Source organism: Emydura macquarii, unplaced genomic scaffold (genome assembly GCF_026122565.2).
Source record: "Emydura macquarii macquarii isolate MOO-44397 ecotype Brisbane River unplaced genomic scaffold, CSIRO-AGI_Emac_v2 contig_1713, whole genome shotgun sequence".
Classification (NCBI taxonomy): Eukaryota; Metazoa; Chordata; order Testudines; family Chelidae; genus Emydura; species Emydura macquarii.
The window spans coordinates 1,742,007-1,765,635 of NW_027131850.1; positions in this window are offsets into that span (position 1 = coordinate 1,742,007).

Here is a 23,629-nt window from a genome sequence, read left to right on the forward strand (position 1 = left end):
GTCAAAAAACTGGTTTTTTAAGCACTGTCTGCAGAGGTTGCAGAGGCATGTTGCCCCCGCAGCAGGGGCTCCTGGAAGCATGGAACCTGACTTGGGTCCAATGATTCCTGGACTGCTGCAAGGGGAGCATGGGCCAGATCCCCCCCACTACGTGCTTTGAAAGGGTGTGTGTTCTTCCCAGTCTAACTACTTATCTCCTCAGCAGTTAGTTCAAAGTTCGTCAAAGGGCAGGGAGAGAAATGTGACCAGAATTAAAAAAACAAAACTGGTGAATTCCTATGCTTGAAAGACTATCAATGGCCAAACACTATACCTATGGAAGTCAGTGGCAAAACTCTTATTGACATCAGTGGGGCCAGGACTCGGTTCCAAGCAATGAAGGGAATTTTATCCAGACATCTTGATAAACACCAGACTCATGTTACAGGTGATAACAAAATGGGGCCATTGTGTTTCACAATATTATAATCCCTTCTTTGGGACCTGCATGTAAACCCTGACCACCACATCTCTATTTAAAGAGAACAGCGTATCAAGACCAATTACCTGTGTATTGCCAGTACAATCACCCTACTCAGTTCAAGTTATTGTTTTATTAATTCATTGTAATGAGATAATGGGAGATCATATAAAACCCAGCCACTTCTAGCACCTCAAGCACTTTCATCTGCTCTGGCGGCACTTCAGAGGTAATTGATAGTGACACAGCAGTCTCGTTAAATAGGGAAGTGTTCATTCAGGTTACAAGTGTGTCCTGAAGAAGGTGTCAGTTGGTGAAACACACTGGCCCTGTAATTTTTCCAGTGGCATGAATGTGAAAATATTTCTGTACAGGAACATGATGAAGGAATTCATTCATTGTGGCCCCAAGGTGGTGCTTACATTGTCACACAGACCTGGCTCAGGTCCCAGTCCCAGTTGCCCACTGCCTGAGCTGGTAGAGGCAAGGAGTGCTAGTGTGGAGACAACATGCTCTGCTAGTTAGGAACCAATGGCTTGTTCAGCTAATAAAAAATCATCTGTTTAATTAAAGTAACCTACAGGATTTGGACCTATGCATTTTAAATGGTCTTGAAATGCTACTCTGATGTGTAAAGCTCTAGTTCCCCTTGAAAAGAGAAATAAAATTGAAAACTCTCTTCTTTGGCATCAAGCAGTGATGGACCTTGTTGCTTCCATCTTCTGTAGATATCATGTGTTTATTCTTATGTTCATGTCTTTAAAAGACTACTCTGTAGGAGAGGTTGGCATTGGAGCAGCTGCACCATTCATCTGATCGGCCTTTTTCATTAAAAAATCTTCCAACTTGCTTTACTACTTTGCTATTAGTAAAAATTTTAGGAAATGATCACCTTGTCCTGTTGCAGAACCCTCTGTCACTAGTGATGATTATTTACCTGTGCCCATAAGCGGAAGGAGCCCTGTGTGTTAAGTACACAGATGAAATACACCCAAAAAAGCAGCAATTGTTCTTTAAACCTCTCCAGAGCACTGTCAAGTAGAGGAAGTCTGCATTTATCTGAGATCTCAATTCACTCAAACTGCAGTTATTTGGAGTACACTCTCATAGCAATTTCCTGTAAGGAGTGCAGATATTCTGATTGCCAGATGGTTTAGAATGAGCTAGTGACTCATTTTGGCTCATAAGAAGAAAAAGGAAATATTTTGACAGAGATAAGATGTCCTTTCACGGGGTTAGGGTTAAAGTTTTAAAGATTTAGTATTAGGCATATGCTTAGTTGAGTAGGGGCCTTAGAACATTTTGGAGCAGTCGGACCATGGCTTACACGGACATGTTCTGAATAACATTTTCTGAATAGTAGGCATAAGGTAAGAATAAAGTGGGAGCCTTAAGGAATAAGGAGCCTTTATATATTTGAGCAGAAAGTATGGTACCTACCTTTTAGGTGATAATTTCACAGCATGTACCCACTTATCACTCACTCCTGTTTCCAAAACAGTCAGAATATATTGGGGTGCTCTCAGAATAACCTGAGAAGCAAGGAATATGCACCCAACTTGTCATTCCAAATGGAGTTATACAGATACTTCAATTTAAACACACTGGCTTAGATAAAACAATAAAGCAAATTTATTAACTACAAAGAGATTTTAAGTGAGTACAAGTAATGAGGCATAAAAGTCAGAAATGGTTACAAGAAAAAGATGTTTACTAATACCTAACTTAACAAACTATATCCGATTCAAGCAAAGTATCTCACCACATCCTTTCAGCAGTCTTACTGACCAAATCCTGTAGGTCAGGACTCCTTCCCAAGAGTCCAATGAATGCTTTCTGTGTTGCTTCAAGTGTAGTGAATGCAATGAGCAGGGAGAGAGAGAGACGGGCGTCTTGGGGTGTTTGTCCCTCCTTTATATAGTTTGACTCCATCTCTTGAAAAACATTTCCAGTTGGGCACTAGGAGACAGAATCTATGTGGAAAAATGTTCCCTGTTGGTTTTTTCACCTGTTTGAACTTCCATTGTCTTTCCTTCCTGCTTGAGTATTCTGTTAACTGCTTAAATGCAAATTAAGTAGACCACACATCGCTTTGTTTAGGACAGACCTGTTTGCCAACTTCTGTTTGGGCAGGAATGTGGGGTTTGGAACATGTGTTAATAATACTATACAGGGAAATCTTAAAAAACTTTACATACAATTTTGCCACTCCTATCTTATCAGGACAATACTGATCAACAAATTGTACAAAGTATGCTTTGTAAGGTAGTATTTGAAAACTCAAAGATTATTACAATAGTAGGTAGCATGTGAATACAGGGGTACATTCTGTCACAGAGGAAGAGCAGACTTTGGAAGCCTCCTGATTTTCTTATTAATTTGCTATAAATATTTCCCTTAGACCCATCTTTCAGGCCCACCCCACTGTGTGTGTGACAGGACAATATATAGAATACTTTAGAAGTGAAACCAACTCTGGATTTCTTACTAAAAGTTAAGTGTCCCCATTCAGGGCAACTGCACCTGTATTTCCCCTCAGTGGTCCAGTATGGGCACCCATTCGCAGGCTTCCAGTTCCCGAACTGTTGCCTCTCTTGGGTGGAGACATGCATCTCTCTCTCTCTCTTCTGGCCAGGGTATTTCCAGGCTGCACAGTTCCCTGCTTTCACTATTAATTCCCAGCACAGACAGTCTGCCTAAACAGACCTTCTTGCTTTTTCTTCAGAGACAGAGTGGTGCATGAGTGGTACAGCTATGTTAGCACACAGCTCTTTTTAAGCAAGCCTAATTTATTCTTAAGGTAAAAAGCATAACAGAGAACATATTAAAAACAATAGAAGAACCTACACACATGCTAACAAGTTTACCAGGTATCACCCCACCTTAAGGGTTTATTTGTGGTCACAAGTTCATGAGTGCTTCAGCTCAAACAAGCACACAGTCTTATGAGGCCTCAGTAGGCCCAGTCCTACCAATCCTCCCCTAAGGAGCCCTTTATGGACCAGTGATACTGTCTATCTGTTTGCTGGATCAGGAAGAAGGCCTAAACTCAGACATTTTATCCACAAGTCTTTTCCTTTGTTGGTCTCTGGAGAATCTAGTTTGAATGAGTATATGCCTATCTCTCCAGGGGGCTTCAAAGGCTGATAACAGAGGCAGTTCTACTAAAGAAGGCTATCAAAGGATGCACTGGCTCATCTCATTATTCTTCTCCAGCCAGCACTGCCAACTATTTCATGCTGCACTGGCCATCCTCATTGAAGCTATGCAAGTCCACCCCTTGTGGGGTAAATCACCCTTTCATTGCAGGGGTCCCTGCACCCTGAGTTACATTGGCAGAAGCCAAGGCTGAAGCTAGCCCAATGTCTGTACAGTGTTTTTAGGGCCTTGGATGGAAACATCTGTGTAAGTGCTAAGTATTAGTAGAAGTGGTGTTTTGACAACCTCACATTTATCTTTCCCAGGGGATGTAAAGTCTTGGGTTGTCTGTTGACTTTGGAATAAAAGAAAATCAGGTTTGATGTGAGTGCAGAAAAAGGATACACATTTCTTTCACTTCTAGGATCCCCTTGAGCAAGTGAATGATTCTCAAAAAGTTCCCTCAAGCTTTCATGAGTAACTGCTAGGAATAAGCTTCAGCTCTGCTCACTTTTTTTTTTTCCATGCTGAGAAGCTGCCTTACAAAACAAACAGAACAAAGGGGGCACGGACTCTGCAGCACTTGTAGAAGCTTGTCGAACGCCGTCTTTTCTCAGTTTCAAGTTGGCAGGTAAGAGGAAGGTGCAGAGGGGGAGGACTGTCTTCATTACTGTCAGTAGTGGTCACATTGCTGCATGCAGCAGATTACGTCAACATTTCTGGGGATTTAGAGCTTGTCCGTGAAAACTTGCTGTTGGCTGAAACTTGTCATATGAGATGTAAGCCTGGGAGGAGAGTGGTTTGGTTACAAGTCACAAAGGACTATTTGTCAGGTTGCTCTTTGGGATGTGATGTTTTTAAGAATTCCTGAATTTTGAAAAACATGGACCTGATTCAACATGATGTTTGACCTCAGTGGAATTATTTTGGACAATTATTATTGTATTATATTAGAATTATTATATTATAATAATTTATTATTATTTGGGATAATTATTTTGAGATAAAAATAGAGTAATGTCCTGGTGAATCAGACCCCATGTTTGTGCAATTTTGAAAAGAAGAATTTATTAGCCCTCCCAATGACCCAGCATTAATGCCATTTGCTAAAGCTGCTGGGATCCCGGTTCAAGTTCTCCTTTTGCTTTTCAGCTGGTAGGTTGTCACAAAGTTGAAAGCAGGTGGAGGAGGGCTTGGCACAGCTGATGGATGTTTCAGGACAGAAGTACTCTCACCTGTTGGATCCCAGTATTAAGGTCACCTTTGCACACCTCTGATTCTTAGGTAGTTTTTGCACAGGACCAGTCCCCAGGCACCATGTTAGAGCAGACAAAGAACTGCTGTAAGTGGTGCTGACTATATACAGCCTATAAGTGCCAAACCACAGTCAAGTGTCAGGATATCATAGGAGTGTGCTGGCCATACCCTCTTTCCTCTGACCACAGCTCAGTGGCATAAGAATCTCTACACCAGCTCTGTGCTATCAGAGGATCATCTTTACACTGGGATGATCCTCTCTGGGCCAGTTAAGCCAGTTTTACAGTCAGTTTCTGCTGATAAGGTTATCACTGCTCTGAATGCGCTGCAGAGACTGTTGAAATTAGATGGATTTCCTGCCTGTGAGGGTTTGATAAGATTATGTTCATAATTAAGAGCATACAAGCTGATCCAACATGTCTGAATGTAGAGTCCCTCCTTGATAAAATGAATATTACAGACCGATGGTTTTCCCACTCAGTAAATATATACATTACTGCTAAATATTCAAACACTGCACAATAGCTGTGGACCAGTTTTTTCCCTTTAGCTACCTGCACGTTAATGGGAGTTGGACCCATGTAACTGAGGGCAAAATTAGGCCCTGATTATATTCATTTGTATTATAACATTACGGTCTACAATCAGTGAGCCAAATTCTCATCTCATTTTCACCAGTGTAAATCTGGGGTAACTCCAATGAAGTAAATTGAATAGATCCTGATCTCATTTATACCAATGTAAATGAAATCAGAACATTGCCAGTGACTCTAGAGTTCAGTTTCCTGAGCTTTGAGTGGCACTGTTACATTTCCTGTGCAGTACCAGACCTCAGGTACTAGGTACATCTCCACATTACACACGCACCAAACTGTTTCTCCCATCTGTCATTTGGCTTCCTTGTTTCAGTATTACTGGTTTTGATGCTTTTTAACAAAACCTTTTCTGTTTTTGTTTATACAAATGAAAATCAGAAACACTTGAAAGGGCAAAAATATCATAAATCTGACATATGTCGTCTTTCTTTAACCTACTTGCCAAAAAATAATTTCCACTTTATGTAAAACCACTGTTTTATTATATAAAAGAGAGATTTCAATGTCATTGTTCAATCATGTGCTCTGATAACTGCCATAAGTCTGCTTATTTAAAATAAGCATAGATGGGAATAATCTTGGTAAAACTGTCAGGGCATGCTTTTCATCCAAAAATTTCTAATCTGTCCAAGAACTCGCTCTTTTCCATTGGTGTCCTGTGTCTTTAATACTGCTGCGAAAAGCAATGCATTCTGACTATCACAGACAAAACCTTGTGGCCAGCAGAGGTTCCTTAAATAAATGAAGCATTTCATATGAATTCTTATGATGAACAGCCAGCTGATAGTGGACTGGATATAGAGACATTGATCTGAGAGGTGCTATAAAGATACAGAACCCCGGAGATTGATACAGGGAAGCTTGCATTCTAAAGAAGATACTGAAGAAAAATACAAGGCCCTTTTGGGGAGTTGGAAGATAGTCTTATGAAAAGAATCTAAAATATTAGACCAAATTCATCCTCCTTGTAACTGTTATAATCAATTAAATGATACCAGGATAGATTTTGTCCATTTATTCTCGAGAAGGATCTTGCATTATCTTAGGTGTTTCCCTTGACCCCTTCTTCAAATAGATTGACCTTCTTTTCGTGATGGGACTATTGTAAAGTACTTCCCCCTGATAATAGCAAGAGCAGTGACTGCTCAATCAAATAGGACCCATTTGTTCCCCTCTTCCTACAGTGAGAAACGTTTCTTGGGTCCCTTGTACTGAAAAGGATGTTTTGGTTCACTGTCTATACTACAGCAAGCAAAAGTATCCTGTATCTTAAATTCTACATAAAGCACTGTGAAGGAGGGAAGGTAAGAAGCAAAGATGAGAATGCAATCCGTTTCCATGTTCAGTCATTGTACAGTGCATGTCTTAGGAGTAGAAAAATAGGGTAATTTTTATTGACTCTAATATTGTTTTTAAGATGCACCAGTAATCCATACAGACTAGGACTCAGAAAACCTGTTTTCTAGTTGGTGCTGAGGCCGGTTTTGTTCAGCATCTTTCTTAATGATCTGGAGGATGGGGTGACTTGCACCCTCAGCAAGTTTGCAGATGACACTAAGCTAGGGGGAGTGATAGGTAGGATGCAGAGTGACCTAGACAAATTGGAGGATTGGGCCAAAAAACATCTGAGGTTCAACAAGAACAAGTGCAAAGACTTGCATTTAGGATGGAAGAATCCCATGCACTGCTACAGACTGGGGACTGACTGGCTAGAGAGCAGTTCTGCAGAAAAGGACCTGGGGCTTTCAGTGGACAAGAAGCTGGATATGAGTCAACAGTGTGCTCTTATTGCCATGATTTTGTTCATTCCTTGGAGGTATCTAGCATTGGCCACTGTCAGAAGACAGTATACTGGGCTAGATGGACCGTTGGTTTGACCTAGTATGGCTGTTATGTTCTTATTGTCTGACTTTGGTCAGGATGCCCTGTATGAGGAGTCATGTATTTCTGCTTGCAGGTTTAAGGGACAACTGCACTGTGCTGCTGTTCCAATTGTCTCTGCAAAAGCTGAAGTAAGGTAGAAGCAAGCAGTAAGTAAGACTCACCAGCTGATTGCTCCTGTCTGCCTTCCTGCACTGCTGCTGCCTCATCACTGAACCAGCAGGCCTCCTTGCAGGGAGTCTAGGGGTGTGTGAATGGTTCATGCAGGAGATGAAGCACTATTGGCTCTATCCTGTCCCTCTTCCAACGTTCCTGTCACTAAGCTGAATCAGGAGACTTCACTCAGAGACCATTTTCATAGGGAGTGAGGTACTATTTAGAGTGAGTTTAAAGGGCCAGATTCTGATACCTTAAGTTATTGGGCTCATCCCTAGAGCTTCTGTACCTACCTCTCCAGTTCAAGAGCCACATATCTGATAACACAGACACACTTACGTGCCAACACTTGCCTTTTCATTATCTGTGACAAAACAACTGATGCTGAGGACAGCTATAGTTTGAACTGGCTTGTAGAACCAAGTTTGGACTGCAGCGCTGACTTGAATGCATGTAAACTAGAGGCCATACATTAACTAAAGGCAATGCGATGACTGGCATTTGAGTCTGCTGATTTTAAGACAGTGAGCAAAACCGATGCAGACATCTGTCATAGTCTTCACTCTCAGGCTGCACGGCAAGGTTTTGCAGATCACCTAATGCTCAAAGATTCAGGATTGTGAGACCTTTGACCTTCTGGTCTAAAGAAAGGCCTAGGGCAGCTAGAGCTCTGTTGCTCAGCTTTCTGTACTGTTTTCAAAGACTCTAAAGAACTTTATAGTTTGTTCATGATATTCTCACCAACAGAGCACTGCCTAAAGCCACAGTTCCCTGGCATAAAGGTGGTTGTTGAGGATGCACTTCAAGGCTTTCTTAGTTCCTCCACATGCATGAACATACCTGCCTTGCAGGGAAATCTAAAGAAAATTAATATTTATTACTGGGACATTCACATCTCCTACAAGACAGAGTAGATGTTTTCTGCATGTGAGCAGATTGTCCTGATCTCTGGAATGCCTCAGCTATGTAGGGGGCATAGCTTTTATTATTGGCACTTACTTTCAGTCTGGTAGGGACACAGCAAGGATCTTGTCACAGAATGGCTGGCCCCTCTAAATTAAATAGATCTACTTCCCCTGGGACAGAATAGTTGCTCCCATTTGCCCAATTAAGGGTCCAGTGCAGCATCTGGAGCTATAAAGAGATGCAGAGAGAGAGAGAGAGAGATGTTCTACTTATAAAATAAACAGCAGGATCTTATTCAGGGGATAAGGCAGTATGCTGCGTTTATTATGAATACAAAAAGAAAAACATTTTAAAAAGCAATTGCCTAAAACACACTCATACACAAATTCTACGGGAGGGATATAATTACCAGTCCCTTGTTGCCTGAGCTGAATAACTGGCCAGGTAATTCAGACACAAGGGTGGAGCCGGGCTCTGTCGGTCGTGACACAATGCTCCTTGGGATTTGCAGAACGAGCCCAAACTCCAGGTTTCTTCTCTCCATTTTTATACCTATCCATCCCCATTCGGGTCTATGGATTTTGTCATGTCAGATAGTCTCCTTGTTTGACGTAATTGTTAATTATGTTTGGAATTGCAAGTGTGACAGCTTTCTCATCATTCCTTCATTCCTGTTTCACACTTTGTCTTGTTTTCGTCCTTGGGTGTTAACTCCCCTGTTTTCCGGGGTTATCTTGATCTTCGGCCATCTGGGTTGTAAAATTCTTTAAACAAAAGCATCTTCTCTCCCTCCTGCCCTTGAAGGCTGAGAACATTACCTCAGTAATAATTTTCTTGCCGTCTTATCTCAGCACTCAAACTGCATTCACTCCTCATTCATACTTACTAAAAATCATTACATTCTTATTCCATTACATTGGTAACAATTATCTTATACTTACTTACTAACTTAATAAAATCCTTACACCTACACCAATTTTATTAATACCATTATACTAAAAAGAAATACAAGAAATCTTCTTTGTCCTCTCATTGCCCCATGATTTACATATCAACCACATTCCTGATATGCATTGGGCACTTTCCTTCACTTGTAAATTATCACAATCAGATTTCAGGATGTTCCCAAACATTCATTCATAGATGGTTACAAGCAGAGCCCCAACGTGTCATAAATGTTAAATCACAGAATGTTTAGGCAGGATGTCCCCACTTATATGTTCAAGCAGTCAATTATCAGAGTGGAGCCTGGGGTGGCAAACAATCAATGTGTCCGGAACATCCTTATCTATAATGCCTAGTTTTATTCTCTTCCAGTGTGAGGATTAACCCTTAAGCTTCAAATACGTATCCATGGTCCAGGCCTGCTCTGGTTCAGGCCTACATCACAGTGCTCACAGTGCTGGGGCCTACAGAGAGACCTACACACAATGAGTCAAAACTGATGGAGTTGGTCAGGAGGCAGACAGGAGTAAGGTACGAGATGCCACAGACTGATTGTGGTTTCAAGGAGAAGGGTGAAGGCAGGAGAGCAGCAAGAGGAGATTGCTGGCTGGCGTCCCTAAACCAGAGAGCCAGGGCTAGAGAAGGCAGGAGGAGTAGTGGAGGAACTTTCCTGCTGATGTCTCCAGGGCTGGAGAGCTGGACCCAGAGGAAACGTGAGAAGGCTAGAGGGAGTAAGAGAGGCTCTCCTGATAAAGATGATCTCCCAGCAGAGAGGCTGTGGGGGTTCCTGCTGGGAAAAACAGGGTTGCACTCCAGTGGGAAGGGCTGCAGTGGCTGTCCTGGCAGAGAGATTGAAGAGGATGGACAAGGAACCTAGGTGTGATGGAAGACACTGGAGTATAGTGAGGATGCTCTCCCAGCTGGGAGGTTCCCACTGGGAAAAGTAGGGTTTTAAGGACTATTTGCACTGAGGGTGATATTGACTATGTTTTGGGACTTTTGTTATGGGCTGATTTGCAGTTAACGGCTCCCAGGAGGGATACTATTCAAGCAAGAAAGCCTGTTGTGGAGCCCTTGGGTCACCTAAGAAGGGAAACAGAGGCAGGCAGGCATACCTGCTGTGCCACAGCCTGCCATAGGAGGCAAAGGCTTACAACTTCTCTGGCAAAGGCCCTTCTCTGGAAAGGCACATGCTTGAGATTGCTCAGCAGAACTTGAGTCTGAGCAATGAAGACAAAGAGCATGGGCTTCTGGATCAGCACTGAAAGCAGCAGTGACCATTTTGCTGCACTCCCATTCCAGGTGCCACGGTTTATGAATATGAATGGGTTCCCCCTTCAGTTCCTGCACACGCAGGCTGATAGGTCCTCCTGGTGCATTGTACAGCACGCACAGTTCACCAGGCTACCTTCACCAAGTGTCTTTATTATTGTTTCTTCTTTAAGCTTTAGGTACAACACAATATAGCAGCAGATAGATGGAGGCCTTCCTGCTCCCTGGGTCACCCATCCATAATGCTTGCTTTCTTCCCTGGAGAACCCAACTACCTCCTTAGCTCATCAGACTCCCTACAGGTGTAAGTGATCCCTTCTATGGTCGTGTCCACACTATAAACTTACATCCGTATAACTATGTCACTTAAGGGGGTGAAAAATCCACCCCCTTGAGCAACATGGTGTGACAGGGTGTATCTGCCATGCACTGGTTCAGCAGGGGTTAATCACACTCTTTGGGCTGAGGAGGCCATGCCCCCATGTCCCTGCTGAGCATGCTCCAGCTGGAACCAGGATATAAATGGGAGTAGCTCTGCTCAGTCTAGGCTGGCCACTGAAGGGATGTGTGTTGCAGGCTCCTTCAAAGAAACTGCCAGCGCTGCAGGACACAGAGGCTAGTTGGGCTGCAGCTCCAACTGACCCTTAGCTGCCCAATACCATTGATGGAGGAGGGACCATGGAAACCCAGAGACTACTAACCTTGGCAGCATGGTAGGAAGTAGCACAAGGGAACAAAACATTGATTTGGTTATGGAACCAGGGTTTGACTTGGTGTGTTTTGTAAAGATCCCTGCTAAGCTGGTGGTGGTTACCCTTGCCACAGACAGGGCCCTGGGCTGGGATGTAGTGGAAATGGGAGGGCCTGGTTTCCGCTATCCCAGCTGCCATCCACCCCTGGATTGTAGCCCCCTCTCTTCTGGCCATGGGGCTGCACTGCCCTGCAGCATGGGGTTGTCCTATTGATTCTGGCCATGGGCCTGCAATTGCAGCTTGGGAGTTTAGGCCTCTTGGGCCATCCAGTTCTGTTTTAATTTCCCCCACAGCCCACATGCCCCTGATGGGGTGTACCTGCCCTGTGACACATAGTTAGCGCTGCCTACACTGGGGGTTAGGTTGGCATATGTCAACAGAAGGGCTTCTCCATTTGATATAGATCCTGCTTCTCATGGAGGTAGATTAATTTTTGGCATAGTAGTGTCTTCACTGAAGCTCTGCATCGCTGCAGCAGCGTTTTGAGTGTAGACCTGCCCTACCTTTCCAAACTCAATCAAGCCACCTAACTACCTTCTACTCTAACCACACCTGGTGTCCTGGGTGATCTAAGTGATCAGTGCCCTGGCCTCCAAAGGGCTCCATTTATAGCTACTAATCGCACCCTGTCACAATGAACGTCTAGTACAGATGAATGAATCTGGTCAGGTAGGGGGAAGATGACTTCTTGTCTGCAAGGAGACAATGCAGCTACTTTAGAGCCGATTTCATATAGGAGCTGCTGACTCAATGAACTGTTAAACATGTTAGGCAGTTGTGGATAATTGCCTGAGTTATTGTGCTGGAAGCAGTGGCTTTGTCACTTTGATGGACTTCATTTGTTTAGATCCTACACATTTGAGTAGAAGTTCATTTTTGTCTGAGTATGATTGTGACAGTTTTCCAGCTTTTGCTATGCATGTTAGAGATGGGATGAAGCCATAAGATTTGGACCTGGAGCCACATTTTGAGCACTTCTAAAGAAACGGGTGCTCAGATCTGGGGTTTTGGTTTGGGCTTATCTGCAATATTCATTTTATTTTGTCACATTCACATTTTTAGTGTTGTTGAATGTGGGCTATCTCTTGTCTAGAACTAACTGGCATCGGTTCTTCTTTTACGTGCCGTAATTACAATTTGCGGGTTTGCTTTGTTTCTATTAGTGAAATTAGGGGAGTGTCTATTTAAATAATTGCTGTATGTTTTACCAGTCACCACAGCACTGGGAAGTGAGGGCAGTGAAATAGTTCAGTTATGGTGTCACAAGTTCTGCATACATGGCAGCTATAGCTTCAGCTTTATGGTAATTTTTTATAAAACCAAGAAAAGCTGCAGTATCACTTCTTCTGTTGTGCAGCTAAACTTACTGCAGAATGTTTGCCCTGTTCATGGGTGACCACTACTTTACCCTTTCATATCACGCTCTTTCCAAGGAGACACACGCACATTCCATTCTGCAACCCAGCCTTGACACATACACACACACACAGGCTCCTGTTACAGATGTCTAGTCCTAACAGGTAGGCATGGATCACATCCCCTGCCAGAACTGTAACTGATCCTGTATCTGTTGTTTTAACAGCAAAATGTAATTGCATATGCTGGTTTTAATCTCACATCAGTGATGGAGCCAGGAGATTGGGGCTGAGGCAAACAGGGAGTTTTGGGTTTAGGTTATGGGTTTGACTCTGTTCCTCTCTCCCTGTTACTTCTCTTGTGGTGATGTAATGAAGTTTCCACTGCTGTCATAGTTACACCAGCCCTGGGGCTGTGGTCTGGGTTGTAGAAAGTGAACTTTGAACAACTTGCTATATAAAGGCTGGTGACATTTCATTCTTTAATTGTTAGCTTAATGTTTAACTGCTTTTCTGTGTTGTAAAGTAAGCATGCAGGAGAACATAGGATGTACAGGTTTTATTTGGCCTTAAAAGTATCCAAAAATGCATACAATATAACTATAATTACTGTAGTGTCCACAGGCCTTAAAACTACCAGGTTATCTTCCCCCCACTCCACCCTCCCTTTTATTCAGTGACTAGGCGCAGCTCCTACTGCTTTAGATCATATCAGTGTGTGTTGTGTGCCATGATGGGATGTAACTTGAGCGAAGTTGACAAAATGTCACTTCCCTGCACTGGAGAGATGTGTGTTGTAAGCTTGGGTAGGAACTGCTGCAATTACTAAAATATCCATGTTACCTGAGGTTAGGCAAATGCAGCTACATTCTAAAGCATTCACATTTAACAGCAAATTGTTCTATTCATGCCTACTCAGAAATAAAGGGTTTTGTTCCAGGGCATCTTCACTATCATTGCATGAGAAATCCTTATAGTTTTATCTGTTTGTGGCTGACACACACAAGGTGTGATTCACTGATTAAGAAGAAATGCAGCTCTGAATGTGAGAAAGAGACATTTGAGCAAATTATACAGTGTGCCTGGTCCTTCCCACCAAATTAGACTTCCCTTCCATCACAGTAACATTTAAGTGGCAAAACAAAAAAATAGTCTGGGCCAGCTTATGGCTGTTATTGAGAACAAATTACAGCAGAACACCACAGATATAAAGACACCACAGGAAATGCTTAGTACACAAAGCACATGATAAAAAGTAATGAAAAAATACCAGAATGTACAGTCCAAACCTGTCTGAGTTGAAGTCAACAGTAGCACTTCCCCTGACTTCAGTGGGTGCAGTATTGAACCCCAAGTACTCCGAATCCATTTGCGATTGGATTATATGTTTACCATTCCTGTTTGGTTGTGCCTAGGAACTTCAGTAAGAGATTAGGTCCCTGTTGTGGTAGACCATACACAAACAAGTAACAAAGACAGCCCCAGCCGCACAGAGCTTGTATGGTGAAGGTATTTATTGGACTCAAAGGTCAGACTTGTATTGCAAAAGAAGACCCAGAGCCCAGCTGAAAGACTCCCACTGAGTTCAATGGGGTTTGGGTCAAGATGCTAGTTTGTAAATGCACAGATTGAGCAGCTCATCTGAGAGCATCTAAAATGGACAGAGTTTTACTTGTGTAGTACCTATCACCGTGCTATTTACACACCGATATACAAATGCTCCAGGAGTAGATAGATATTGTCATGAGTCTTACCCTGTCAGGCTTCGGGGCTTGCAGCCTCCCTAAAGCTGGAGTAAACCTGTCCCATTGAAACAAATGTTCCTGGCTAAGAAATTTGTGATCCCTTATTCTAGGAAGCCTTGAGGATGTCACAGGAACTGAAATGGTGTCTGCTCAATGCAGTTGTCTGACAGCAGAAAGCAGAACCCCAATTGAAGCTGTTTGTGCTGCACTCTGTATGTTGGAGAGAAGATTGTATGGCTGCTCCCTGCTGGGACCTGCATGAAAACAGGATGGATATTTTATGAGGCCACTTCTGAATAAATGCTCTGATGATATTCTGCGGTAATGAAGGGGCATACGTTAATGGAACACAAGAAAACAGACCATGCATTGAAAGAGTAAAATAAAAACCAGTGTGAAAAACACACACACCTTCTATTAACCCTTAAGATGCTGACTAATTTAGATGGATTTTAATCCGTATTTAGGACAGGCTAGTTTCCAAAGAATTATTTTGGCAGGTGGTGGTGGTGGGGAAGGAACAGTAAGGTATGGGGGGATTACATAGGGGTGTCTCTGTCTTGGGAGAAGAGGGACAGAGTTGGAAGGCCTGGAATAGTCACTCCCACCTTCCCCAACACACACATACTCAACTCCAGCCTCTGTGCAAGATTTGCCCCACCTCTGACTGCTGCCAATGCTGTCCTGTCTCTTGAAGGACTAGGCAAGAAGCTCTTGGTGGTTTAGTAAAGTATGAGTAGTTGGACTGGGAGAAGAATGGAGACAGATCCAGAAAGTTGTTCTGGGCTCTGGTAGCTTGAGGAGGGAGCACAAGGCTCTCTTACCTGCTCAGCTGGTGGCCTGTTTCAGTCTGGGTTGGGTGCACACTGGCAGGACAAGACAGGCTTGTTTAGGAGATGAAAAGGGGCTATGGCCAATGGCAGGGGGCAAAGAGAGGATAAGAAACAAGAAGCTGATCTATCTATTCTAAAATAATGGCCAGATTTTTTTCAGAGGAGTTGAGCACCCACAACTCCTATTGAAGTCAGTGGGACCCTGTGAGTGTTCAGCAGCTTTGTGAAATCAGACCACTGAGGTCTCCAAATACGGCTAATTTTAGGCGCCACGTTTTGGGTTGAATACATAGTGCCAAGGTGATAGGCAACTAAAACAATTTCTTAACAAATGCAGTAGGTATTTGGCAGTGCTCCCTGGCTAGAGACATAGAATAGCAAACCGTCAGACAGCCAAAAGGAAGGAACAGCCACAGAAGAAGGAAATTGTGATACTAGAATTCATTCAAAAAAGGCACTTTATTAAAGAATGGGATATTCTACTGAGTGAGTGTGAATATAAAGTATGATATTGTAGTCTCCATGGTAGCATCTCAAAAATGGTACAGAAATATTTTGAAGTGTAAAATAAATTCTAATTTGTTAATCTTAAACCAGCAAATCAGTTTCACTATAAATATTCATCTAGCTTAGCCTCTCAGCATAAAGCCTGACAGATTTAAAAAAAAAATAACTGTCCTAGCAAAGGCCTAAAAATGTAATTTATATTCCACATAAAAACAATCCCCTGCATGCAGAGAATATTAAGGCTGCACGGTTAAGCAGGCAAAAATCAAGAAACATCAAAGTTGTAAGTGCAAACTAGACTGTACGCCCTGTGCCTATGGATTGTGGTTGCATTTATAATGATTTAAATAGCACCCAGAAGGTATCAGGTGCTATGTAAACGTTCCCGGTACCTGTGCTAAGGAGCTTACAATACAGGTAGGCCTACGCCATGTGCAATTGCAGGGAGGGGAAAAAGAAGGAATACAAAGCAGTGTGAATTAGCGTAATTTGTAATGCCAAAGTTGGTTGGTTGGTTGTTTTTTTTTAATCTTTACTTAAAAGAGGATGATGAGCACTTCCTGTGGGGGCACTAGAGTATGTAGTCACATTTGAGGCGTGGCAAATTTGAAACAATCCCTGAAAATCAACCAAGAGAGCAGTTATATGTAATGGCTTTTCTATGAGATGTATCACCTTCTTCCTCCAACGGTACATATAGACCTTGCCCCCTAATCATTCTGTTCTCTTGATTATTGTAATGTCTCCCACATTTTGTTTTCTCTCTCACTGTGTTTCTGAAATGTAAATAAAATGTAAAAATAAAAAAAACCACCAAAGAATTCTTGATTACATACAATGTTATTTCTCAGTTAATACAATGACTTCTGATGCTAGGTTTTCTAAAACTCTTAGATTTGCAAGGATAACATCTTGCAATATCTTTTGCCAGTCTTTTATGCTGATACTAGTTTCACTGTCCTACTGCTGGTTTTGCCAAATCTCACAACTTTATTACAAGTCTTGTGATATTTGGTGTTTTCCTGAAAGCCCCAGCACCTGGAGTCATGGGGATTATGTGAGAATATCAGCATATTTTTAAAAAAAGAAGGTTCTAGCCTTCATAGTTGTGAAGAAAAATGTGAAAATATGATTTGTACCCTACAGACTCAGAAACCAGAAGGGAAATAAAAAGAACTCCATTTTTTTTTTTTTTTAAATCTCAGGATTATGGGGAGCTTGACTTATGATTTTTGAATGCTGGGCTTGGCAATACTGTACTGTCTCCAGAAACAGTGTCCCACTTCCAATCTTTCATCCAAGCTCTGAATAATCAAGGCTCCCTAAGATGGCCCCATTGCATCCTATTGTGCCTTAAGCAGACACCAGCTCCCACTGTGGAGTGAGATTCTAAACAGGGGGACCAGGATCAATCTTCTTCTTTTTAGGATTCATCTCTCTCATCATGAAAACTTGACTGATGCCTCCCCTGTACTAGAAGCACTCCAGGAATTTGAACATGGAGTAATGGCCATCCTTCTGACTGATTTTTCTAATCATGTTCTAATATGGGATATTTCTAAACATGTCAGGCAAGGAGACAGATTGTGTCATTCATAGGTTCCCTTTAACATTGTACTGAAGCCTATTTCCTTTGTTCAGCTGATCCCTCTTCAAAATGAAATGGGCACCCATCCAGTCAAGACATTTGGCCTACCCTTTTGTTCTGGAGTCAGTGAGTTTAAGCATATGGAGCCATGACAGTCTACACCAGCTGAGGCTCTGCCCCATGATGCCTCTGATGTAGACACTGCTTCTGGCTTCTAAGTATGGCTAAAGTCAATGAGCTGAACCTGTTCTGTGGCATAACGGCCAAGGAAGGCAGATCAGGAAAGGTGTTTATGTCAAGCAGGCTCCAGAAAGCTCTCTGGCTGTGAGACCTGTATACCATGAGAGAAAATTTCCCAAGAAGGCACATGGAAAGGCTGTGCCTCAGCATCTATCAAATTTCAGCCTTCTAATGCAGCCCAGTGGTGGTGGATGGTCTGTGAGGAGGATCAGGCAGGCACAGTGGGAGGTGCTTAAGCTGTTTCTGCCTCTACTGCATCCCAGAGTACTTCTATCACTGGACAATGGTTGGAAAATGGGACGAAGTTGAGTGAAAGGACCAGGTGCATCTTCCATCTAAACCAAGAACCTCTTAGGTCAGTAGGCGGTTGTAGGATGCCACTAGTCCAGTCACGACTGAGGAAAGGTGAAGGATTCTTCCATTTGGCTGTATGTTCTGTCAGCCATCAAGCAGAAAAAATAACCCCACAGAAGACGAGAAGTAGGCACCCAATATATATATAGGGAGAGAAAATCCAGCTTTTCCTAAAGGAAGTCTTTGGCCCCCACTGTGACACGCTGTGTCTGAGAACAACATCCCAGAAACTCCATATTCACCAATGTCATGATAAGCTCTGTGCAAGGTCAGACTTGTTTGGTGTTATTTTAAAAGTCTTGATCTGCTGAACATTAATATCTTGTCGGATTGTATGTGCTACCATTGTATGTGAAGTTATGAAACGTTGACCATGCTACTGGAACATGTTGCAAGGTGGGAAACTCCCACAAACAGCCTGTCAGGCACAACAGTGGAGTGGCCAGACAGTGTTAACGGCTACCTTTCTCCTATTCAAAAACAGATTTCACTACTAGGAATTGTTTACAGTGGAGGCTTCACTGTAAGGTGCATGTTCACAATGTGCGTTGACTGACCAATGAGGACAACTGCACAAGTCACAAGCTCCAATTGTTCTTGCAAGCTGAAACAGACCATAAAAGAGGGAGCATGACATCATGACTTGGCTTCTTTCTCTCCCCAACCCAACACCTGAAGGATCATCTGGAAGACAAAATGACTTTGGGGGTGGAGAGTTCCAGACAGGAAAGGTTGCCTAGCCTACATTTAAGAAACTGCTTGTACCAGCTAACCAGGGTGAGACATTGCTAATGCAAATATTGGTAGTGTGTAGAACTTAGACTGTGATCTTATGTTTGTCATTTGGTAACTACATTTACCACTTATAATCAGTTCAAATCTATTTTCCTGTAGTTAATAAACCTGTTTAATGTTTATCTCCACCAGTGTGGTCTCGAATTGGAGTGTCTCGAAATCTTAGCCCAGTAACAAAAGCTGTTGCATGTCTTTCCCACAATGAAGGGGGAGTGGATTTATTAATATAATTTTGGGGATAGGCTCCTTTTGGTGCAGTTCTTACAAACTGTGTGTGTGTGTGTGTGTGTGTGTGTGTGTGTGTGGTGGTGGGGGTAATGGTGGTCCATGAGTGGCTAGGCAAGGCACATATATAACTAAGTCTCTGCCTGTAGATGGCTGTGTAAGTGTAGCTTGCTACCAGCTTCACAGAGTGAGAGGCAACCCAGGCTAACATTCATGTGATCTAGCTGGGTGAGGTGCTCTGCAGGCTTTTGAGCTATATAATAACAGCACCTGGAGGGGATTGCTGCTTGTCACTAGTAAGGCATTTTGAGGGACAGCCCAGGCTGGAGAGTGAAAAGGCCCAGCATTCCCACAATTTTCAGGTTGCACCCTGGGGGACCCCATCACACCCACTTAACATCATTTTACAGGTGCAGGTTAAACAATCACTGGTATAAAACATTCCTTGGAGTGTAAATGAAGTTACTTATAGCTGGCTGTAACTCACTTTGAAATATCATTGTGCATTTGTGGTGTAACATAGCATGCTTATGCTATTAAGCCCACTGTTACCAGGTTAATCATTATGGGTCAGATTTTTAGAAGCTGGCTTCCATTTTTGTAGCTGCAATTCAAATCAGACACCTACAAACCCTGATTGCACCTACAAATTGGATACTTTGATGTCAACCTGAGTAAAGTGTAGGCGAGCATAAAATAGGAGCTCAGATAAAGCCAGGCTCTATATCTTATCATACAATATAAAGCAGTCTGCTATAATCTGTGGCATTAATGTAATATAAACTGTGCTAGAAATAATTTTTATGAACAGCTATTTGCATATTCTTGGCAGGTTTTGTATTGCCATCTGTAGTACCAGGTATTTCTCAGCCAGCACATCTTTAAGAAATAAGGGCATATCATTCTTTCTGCAGAAATAGTCAGGAGCCGTTAGCTCTTAGCCACTCATTACACTTACAGCTTAACTGGCATAAAGCAAATAAAATGAGGGAGCATAAAAGATAATTATGAGGTGCTGAGAGTGTCACGCAAATAAGAGGCGAGTTGGCAAACAAATGTTTCCGTGGAGTGAGAGACTTGTAATTCTGAGTAAATCAAACCGTAAACTCAGTGATTCAGATTCCAGGCCTGCTGAGCAACTGCCTTTCCCATTGCCATCAGTGATCAGCACCTTTCAGGGTCAGACTCCAGTTTAGCAGTAATACATTGAAATGTTTTGACTAAGCATTTTTGCAGATAAAATGTGAAGAAGGATCCCAAAGGACTAGGCAAACTCTTATACGCACTAGCTGTAGGGATTATTTCATTCAACACTACTTAAGTGGCTACCTTTTGGGCAAAATATGGCAGCTGTGTAACAGCACCAAGCAAACAACACAACAAACTGGAGGATAAAATAAAGAAAGATTTGCAGCTGAAATGCTGGTGGGGGCCTGGGACGTTTAATGACCACGCGTTATCAGGATTTTGCCCTCTACCACCAAACTTTTTTTTTATTCTGAAAATTGATATTTTTGTAAAACAAAAAATGTTAAGGTGCAGGATTGTTTTGAGGTAACAGAAGCAAAATTCTCATTGTTTAATCCATTCAATTCTTGACATACACATGTATGTACATACATACATGCATACATCTGGGAAAGCTGACCGCAAATGGCCACATGTATAGTTGTATGTCAGACACCCGCCTATTCCATTCCCATCACGGTACTGCATTGCAATCACTTTTTCCTTGTATTTTCTCATGTTCCAGCAGCCAAGGTGTTAATTGCAAGTTGAAGCTATAAACATAAGACTGTATCTTCTACAATTGTGCTTATTTATTACTGTTGAGAGCCCTAAATGTGCTAGAGAGTCACAAACAATTCCCTGCCTCAAATCTCATACAAGAGATGCTGGAAAAAGATATCCCAATGCTCAGAGCTGCTGTTGGCTAGCTTGCTTTTTAGCCAAATGTTGACCACATCCTACACAGATACCACTGCTATGTGCTGGTGGGTTTGTTTCATAAGCAGAGAGCACATTTCAGAGCGTGACCTCTCTGGAAAAAGCTTCCAGTGAGAATGAGATTTTTTGTCTGTTCAGCAGCAGCACTCATCACTTTTACACACAGGCATCCTTCTCTCGCTCTTCAAATGAATGAAGCCGAAACTAATTTAGCTGCATGTAAGTGATTCAGAATCTGATGGTGGTTGACATGATTCAGATTGTGATTTCTGCTATACGCCAGAACCACACAGTACCACCTTCTTAGGCTATAGACAAGCTGCAGGAGGGCTGAAACACCAGCTAACGAAGGATAAGACCTGATAAGACACAGGTTTCTGCTTGATACATGTTGGCAGTAAAGATGAAAACCAGCAGGTACCAGCTGATATTATTGACCTGAGGAGGAGACATCATTACATTTAGATGCAAGCCAAATACTCACCAACAACAATTTCTAGGCAGAAAAATCAGCTGTGTCTTCCAGCCATTTGCTATCCAGCAAATGTACTGTACATGGTGTATACATCACCCAGTGCAGTCAGGCTGGTCTTGGTTTTTTTGTTATGTACATTTGCTAAATAATTCTCTAAAGTGGCACAGATGTCAATTGCAAGTACTTGCCCAGATGAACTGAGTTGAGAGGGAGATGGAGGGTTAAAATCACAATAGTCAGTGACGGGGAAAAAAGGGCCTGTCGACAAGTCGGAAGAGCACAACCTAATTAAATGTCTCCCTATCCCCCAGCTTTTGTATTTTCCTTGTCTTCTTAGATAGCCTCATTCTCTGCTCTGGAGAATGTGCAATCTGTTTGTTTGCATATCAGCTATAATCATAGGGTCCAGTCTTGAAATCTCAGGTATTAACATAATATAAATATTTAATACTAAATAATAATTATGTACAAATGCTCCTTGTCTCTCACTCTCTACATTTCATAATTATATCTATCCCATGGATATTCTAAATATGTACACAGTGGAAAAAATATGCAGGAAAATAATTCCTACAGCAGAAACATATATGGAATAGAGACATACAGCTCACGTTACATATTTATGAAAATCATTGATGACTATTATGTTTCTAAATCTTCAGGTCCATTTAGAACATCAGAGTCTATATATTCAAGAAACACTTGGAAAACTCATTTGATGAAGACAAATCTTAGTTCCTAGCTTTGTATTAAATTAAAATACAGTATGTTGATCTAAAATAACCAGGCACTATGCCCTAGAGTTAAATATGAAATGTCATGGTTTCATACTTTACTCAATTTGTGCAGCAATAACATGAAATATAATAGGGTAAAAGGCATCTAAATCCTCCACTGGAAAGTTCTGCCTGTACCAAGTTTATATGAGGCTTGAGAGTGGGATTTGCTGTTCATTAAAGAAAAACTATGAAAATATATTCAGGCTTTTAGCTGTTAAAGTTACTCTGTAGAATTCAAGGGAGACAAATTGGTGCTTTGGGGTTTTTTTGCATTTTCAAATATGTGATAAAGGACCCAGGAGAAATATTTATCTTAGGACAAGTCAAGGATAGCATTGTAGGGATCCTTTTTTAAAATTTTGTGTCTCCTTGCATGGAGGCCAAGAGTTGCAGGACTCTGGTTCTCACAAGCATGTATTGCTAGCTGATTATTTCTTTGTGTTGCGTAATCAACTCACAGTCCCAAAGTATATGGCTTCAGACAACAGAACAGTTGGGAAAAAAGCATGATTAATTGTACCTCCTAAATAATTCATGGTGCTTAAATGCCTTGAGTGCTTATTTCCAGACACAAACCATTTAGGGTAGCTCCTTTTCGTTTCTTAGAGGCAGTAATAACACAGCATTTTGTGCAATGTATGTCCCAAGTACATACCCTTGTCCCAAATATTTTCCTCTTCCCTGCTGCATGAGGAGGAGGGGAGTGAATCCACTGGAAAAACCCCAATAGACCACACAGAGGGGGTAAAAAGGATTATGTGGAGTGCTCTGACCCTCCCCTCCTCTTATTCCACCTTCTTTCTTCTGCAAAATATCTGCATGGCCCTTGAACAGAGACAGAGGTTGGAGGACGGAAGTGGAAAAGAACCCGACTAAGTGCTGCATCCTGCCTCACCGAGGAGAAGGAAGGAGGGCAGAGAGGAGAGTTTTTTCCATCCAAATGTTTAGGACCTGTGGCCCTGGATGCCCAGTCCTCATCTGCCCTTCAAATGCTACTCTGTGCCACCACCCATACCCTCCTCGTCTTTCAGAACTGGTGGGAGGAGGCGGTATGTATGGATAACCCATGCTAGGTGAGTGTGGGTCTTTGTTCTTCAGGAGTGGGTCCATATAAGAAGTTCATTTGTTTGCTACTGCTTCCAGCTAATGAACTTAGTTTTTGGCTCAAGTGGGGTTCATGCTGATAGTCTTGGTTTCAAACCCTACAGTTGACACACACTGTTAGGCGCCCTGGGTCTCAAACCAACGCCCCCAGGGTTGCTAAGCAAAAGCCCTAGCTATTTCAGCACTACAATGCAGGGTTAGGTAAGGAATTGCAGCGAATGTCACATCACCAGAGGCTGCACCTGCTGACCTAGCGGGGTCAGGTGACTAACAGCAGACAGCTGATTGGACACCACTGGGTTGCTGTTTCACTCGTTTC